The following is a 6,380-nucleotide window of genomic DNA, read 5'->3' on the forward strand; positions in this document are numbered from 1 at the left end:
CCGACGCGATCTTAACCTCGACTAGGGGACTCGCAAATCCCAACCTAGCTTTAACGGTCGAGACTCCTTGTCCCGCCGGGAACTGCCCAGCTCGGCGCGCAGACGAGAACGATTTCCAACGGCCAAGTTCGGCCTTATAAATTTCGAGATCACCCTCTCTCGGGAACGCCCCTGTAGCGTTCGTACACGCGTATGGGAGTGCCCAAATTCACGTAGACAGCTGTCACTCAGCGCGCCACGGAATATTCAATGAGGCGCCACTATCTTCGGGTCAACGGCACGCTCACAGACGAGCAGGGGCGGGCGACCCCGCGGGGTGAAAGCGAAAGACGGCGACAGTGCCTGCGCCGGCGGGGGCGCTTTAACAATGCTTTCTTGCAGGGTGCGCGATTCGACGCCGGTAATCCCACCACCTCCGCGTGTCACGCTGACGGTGGTTCCTGGAATCCGGCGGCACCGTCTGCTTTCTCAATGGGGGATTAACCGTGTGGTATGCGGTTGGCCAGACGATCCGTCTCCCGTGCGCGCCGTGACGAATTGGCGTCGACTGCTCTGCAGTGTTGGCAGTGCTACGTCGTTAGACAGGGCGGCGGGTTCCCACGCGCAGCCCGGGCGCCTGGCCGCTAATCTCATAAGTGGACCTTACAGACGCTATCATGCAAATTAATTAGGGACGCACAACCTATGTTCTACTATAGCCTGCGGACACTGTCGTTGTTGAGGAAAGCTGTGAACTTTCAATTTTACACTATCGTTTCAGAACTAGTCGTAATTGAAAGATCAGCAACGCACTAAAATTTTCTCCATATTTTTAGGATGCAGGTATAAAAAAGCGAAAGCAAAATGGACAGTTTGTTATCTGGAGTAACACGTCTTTGTTAGAGTTGACAGGGAATGAAAACGAAAAAAATACTAATAAAAGCCAAACAAGTATAAATGTCGAAAGGACAGGTTAGTTTATGTTAAGGGTGGAGTGGGTAACAGACTTTAGCGATAACTACATAATGCTACTTTTTTACATCGCCCAGTACTTGAGCTCTTGCTTTAAACGGCCATCTTCATTTCGTGCTCCTCGTCCAGGTGCCTGCGTTTGGCGTCCTCCTGCTCCAATTGGCGCTGCTGGAGTTTGACTTGCAGTTCGTGCTGCTGTCGCTCGTACGTCTTCTGCATACGCAGTCCGTTTTCGTAGCACTCGGCTACCACCGTGGACTGCGCTGACCTCGCAGTCCCTGGGGGCCTGCAAGAAATGTTTGAGTGGGGATCCAATAAAAATTATCAAAAACGAAAACGAGTGGCGGTGCTGCTTTACATTGCTGAACACGTCAGAGTCTGTCTGGTAGATCTGTTAGAGTAACACTACGTTATCTGACCATAAAATGATTGAAACAGTAATAACGTAAGGTGGGTTTTGTTATACGAGGTACGTTAAATTTTCGTTAGCGCGCTGCAGATTTCAAAGTTGGCCCACCTGCTGGAACCGCAACACTTAGAACAATAATCCTCAAAAGAGGAATCCAGAGGAGCTTCATCGTTATATGCCGGTTGATAACCAGGCGTTCTTGTTGTGCATACTGGGTAAGGAATATTGTTCCCGCTCTTTTTTAGCGGCCGTGCATGTTTATAGAAATTTTTTACTATACACGCCCTAATGATTTGCCTCTACATCGCCTTTCAGGATTTCACTTTTTCAGCATATTTCTTAGTTTTTTATAGTTACCACGCGTATTTCCTCTTCTCCGTTCTTGCCTCCAGTTTTCTCGCCTTCCTGAAGCAATCACTGTGCAAGATCACGCGCTTAATAATAAACTTACACTTGCGTCCTTCCGATAGAATGTTTGGTACGAAATGGGAGAGCGATATTTTGATTACTGCAAGGTACCCTCCAAAATAATTTGATATAAGACAGATACAATGTATCGGGGATAAGACTGGAATCCTAAAGCTACCCGAGCACTCGCCACTTCCCCGTCCGTGTAATTACCGATTTCGACGGCTCCCTGACGCAACGCCATCGCAGGCGGGTGGTGTGGCTTAGGAGGCTGCGACTGGGCTATAACTCTGTCGCCCTCCTTCGTGGGTGCCTGTGATCGTACGCTGAGTTCCGCTATCTTCAGCAGCTTCTGCTTCTGCTGGCCCGAGCACGCAGCTGTCCCGTGTGCTGCATGAAAGCAACGTTTATTGTTCGGCCTGTGTATAATCTGGCCACTGGTGTCTGGGTACCTTTCACGACCACGTTTAGGCAGCACAAAACTCGAACTTGAAGCGAATGGATTGCAGAGCATGTCCTCGTCCCCGCTGAAAAAAAGTTATGTCAGACAGACGGTTCTAAGGTAAATAAACACTGCGCGCTCAAAATCAGTAATCTGAGCACCAGCATCGTACCGGTTTATGCCACCTTGACGCATTCTGGGTGATTTCTTCGAATATTCTGCTGGCAGAAGTGGCTGCACGCTGTTGGCTCGCGGCCGGCCTGCGTATTTCGGAAATGTGCACGTTAGGCAAAGGTGATTCGGGTATCGCCGTGCCAGAAAAATGCGGTGCTAAAATACAGAATTGAGGGAGTACAGAATTGAGTACAGAATTCAATTGAGTACAGAATTTAGGAGTACAGAATTGAGGGAGTACAGAGGGAGTACAAAATACAGAATTGAGGGAGGGAATAATTCTAAGCCCACTTATTTTAACTTTTATACGTTGAAATAACTCTTGTTACTTTTTACGGGGCACTAACACATGAAACGTGCGTAAATACAATATTTACCCATCTGTATCCAGCAGATTGTCGTCGTCATACGAGCTGTTGTCGCGTTCGAATTCTGCCGGCAAGGCAACCTTGATGGCAGTATCCACTTCAGAGAGTTGTTTTGGAGGTACAAAGGGCGGCCCAATATTGCGGCCAGTTGTTCTTTGACGTGACTTTCATCCGGCGGCACTGCAGTTTCATACGAGTCAGGTCGCGGTCCTTCGCTGGCACAGCAGCGCAAAATTCCTGGTAAACAAGCTGCCAGCGTCTCTTTTTATCGGGAGTTGACAGCATGGTCATTGGACTTGTCTTCTAGAACTGAAACGTTCGGAAAAATGCCGTCTAACAGCGCAAGGCGTTCGCGTACTTCCCAGTTCTCGCTCCGCGGCCTCTGTGTTTTCTGCGGAGCCATTCCAGAATTACCACGCGCACAAAGAACAACAATAAACGACACCTGAAGAAATGCAAATAACAAATAAAGGGAAGACAGTACTGAGCACGAGTTTCACAACAAAAACGGGTTCACTTACGCGGCTCACACATTACGAACACAGTTGACGCACTAGGAATCTGTCCTTTCACACGGTACCGAAGCGAGCCGAAACAATAACTTCAGGCAATCGAAAAAACGCCTGCGCAGATGATAGAAAAACCACGCAAAAAATAAACAGCAAAACAAACACAAAGTAAACCTTACACGCGATCTTAAATATAATAAAGGCTTAAAATGAAAGTATATTGGTAATATGCACGGTAAAATCGGAGACGCATATATTGTAAACAAATGGGAAGCGTTGTGCAGACGACCGAGAAACGCGCGGAGAAACGGGGAAGCAGACGATACGGCGGGTAGCGAAACCGGAACAAGGAGGCTGGGTGGCGGCCGTAATTTAGCCGCAGCCACAGCCGCAGCCCCGTTGCTAGGGGAAAATCTCGAAGGCGCATGCCCATTGTTGGGCGTATACGTCACAGTCGCGACTACCGCTTGACTACTTAGTCAACACACTTGGTTGGTGGCGTGAATAACTTTTCGGTTAGTCGGGGCCCAGTGAGCGCTGAAGTACGTAAGTCTTGAATAAGTAGTCAGGCCTACTTCTTTTAGTCAAGCTTTAGTTAGTCACTGTCCCTGAATAAGGGCCATTCTACCTAATTGTCTAGAAATGCTAACTAAATCCACATCTTCCCTTCGATTCCCAACCCTCACGCGATGAGTAGGAGAGTACCGTAATTACCCGATTCTAACGCGCCCCCGATTCTAACGTGCACCCGATTTTCCCAGCAAAAAAAACGAAAAAAACTTGCACCTCCGATTGCAACGCGCAAGGAACTTTGTGAGCAAGAAAAACGAATGCGAGAGAAACGGGCAATTTATTTCCCGAAGTAATCTCACTCATCTCACTCCTCGTCGCTCTGCGAGAGCTCCTTGTCGCATTCCGCTGACCGCAACATCTCGTCATTGTTGCCGTCAAGCGCGGTCGCGATGCCACACGTCTGAACGAACGTTCAACCATGTTCGATGGGATCGTAGCCCACGCCTCGCACGCCCATTCCGCGATCTTCTCCAGAGGGGCACGCTTGAGCCAATCCGCTCGTTGTGAACGCGTGGGAGCCACTCGCAAGCCGCGGAAGCGGCACACCTTCGTTGCCGCTGCTGCCATTGCTGTTATTAAGCGCGCAAGTGGAATAATTTGACGAGTTGTGTGAATGCCGATAGAAAAGCCTAGGCGCCTAGATCCGAAAAAATGTTGTTAAAAGCTTTGGCGCCATCTTGAGATGGCGATGGCGATGTGTGGAACAACATTTCAGCTGCTTCGGCAGTTTCGGCTTCGTATCCGATTCTAACGCGCATGCGATTTTTCGGCCTATTTTTGCGGAAAAAAGGAGCGCGTTAGAATCGGGTAAGTACGGTACTCTGCCCCGCAGGGTCACCTTGCGTTTCAAGGTAACGGTAGTGGCGACACTGCAGACCCCGAGCCCATGTAGGTTAGACCCACCCACGCCCTCGGCTGTGCGTGGCTTTGCCGTGTCCGGAGAAAACGGCTTCCTGGTGATTGAGCCAAATCGAGGGTTGTTTTGGACCTTCATGACCCCCTGGCGGAGGCAACACACCACTTCGGCTCCGCTTCCCGGAGATGGTGCCCCCAGTCTGACCCGACCTTGGGGGAATCAGCCAGTCGCCTTTTCCTGTCCTCTTCTTCATTCTTTTGCTTTCCTATTATCTTTCCTAACACTGTCCTGTCATCTTCTCTCTTCTTTATTTTTTCGTTTTTTCTCCAGGCGGCGAGGGTTAACCCTGTGCGAAGGTTTCACCCTAGATCCCGAGCCTAGGGTTATAGTGGCAAGGTACAGTTAACGTGTGCTTCAAAGTCATGTTCCCTTGTTGAGCTCGGGGGTGGGCGACTGGCCTTGCCACCGAATTGATTTCATATTCTATGGCTATCTTCTTAATTGCCGCAAAACACCCTGATCGACCTCCTGAAATGGGTCGCACCGAAGAACTCCGCACCCAACCACCTCAGACAAATCTCAGCAAATACCTAGTACACTCGACCGACGAAAAACCTATCACCGACCTGTTAGTCTTCGCATTGCCAAGTGTATTGAAAACATTGTCGGGAAAGAGTACAATGCCAAAAAGATGCCCTCTGGAGACCTCCTTGTTGATATTATGCGTAAGAAACTAAAGCGGGAACCCCCTGAAGCAAGAAAAAAGTGCCAACTTGGCCGTCACCGTTACGCCACACCGCACGCTAAACAATGTCCAAGGTGTTATCTCTGACAAAGAACTCTTCCATGAGACAGATGATGATCTCCTTGAGGGACTGCATGACCAAGGTTTTGGCGTCCGTAGAATTATTATCAGAAGAGATGCAGCAGAAATCAAGACTTGACACATAATCCTAACATTTGCTATCTCTACCCTGCCCGAGACAGTGAAGGCAGCTTTTATTAGCTGTCGTGTACTTGCCTACATTCCAAGCCCGAGGACATGCTTTAAATGTCAACACTACGGTCATGGAGCTCTAGTGTGCTGGGTACCTGGGCACAGCGGAATTTCGAGAAATGAAATTGCCGACCAGAATGCCGCTGTGGCGGCTCTCCGCAGTGTTGATATCCGACATGTTCCGTATACCTAGACATGAAGCCTGTAGTTCGGAGTATGCTTCGGAGGCGCTGGCAGCTACAGTGGGACACACAAATCGAAAACAAACTGCACATTAAAAAACCACACATAGGAAAATACAACACAGAGAAACGGAGCAGGTTCACAGAAACATCAATATGCTGGTTGAGAATAGGTCACACACATGCTACACACTCTTATCTTTCAAACGGAACCGCACCACCAGCTTGTGAAAATGCGGACGAAGAGTTACACTCCTCCACGTATTGATTGAATGCTTGGCATACCATGACGCAAGCAAACGACACTTCCCCGAACTATACATGTACACGATGCCCTTACACTCATCATTGTTTTTATCTGATCAACCCCAAATCAGAAGTGAACGCCTTTTAGCCTACCTAGCTGACATTGGATTATTAGCACTCATCTCATACCATGTGTGACATCAGGGCCACCCGATGCAAATAGGGAGGATGGTTCTGAGTGTTTTATAACGTGCTAGGGACGTGA

This window comes from Haemaphysalis longicornis, unplaced genomic scaffold (assembly GCF_048455015.1).
Source record: "Haemaphysalis longicornis isolate Haplotype H1 unplaced genomic scaffold, Haemaphysalis longicornis Haplotype H1 scaffold_14, whole genome shotgun sequence".
In the NCBI taxonomy this organism is placed as follows: domain Eukaryota; kingdom Metazoa; phylum Arthropoda; class Arachnida; order Ixodida; family Ixodidae; genus Haemaphysalis; species Haemaphysalis longicornis.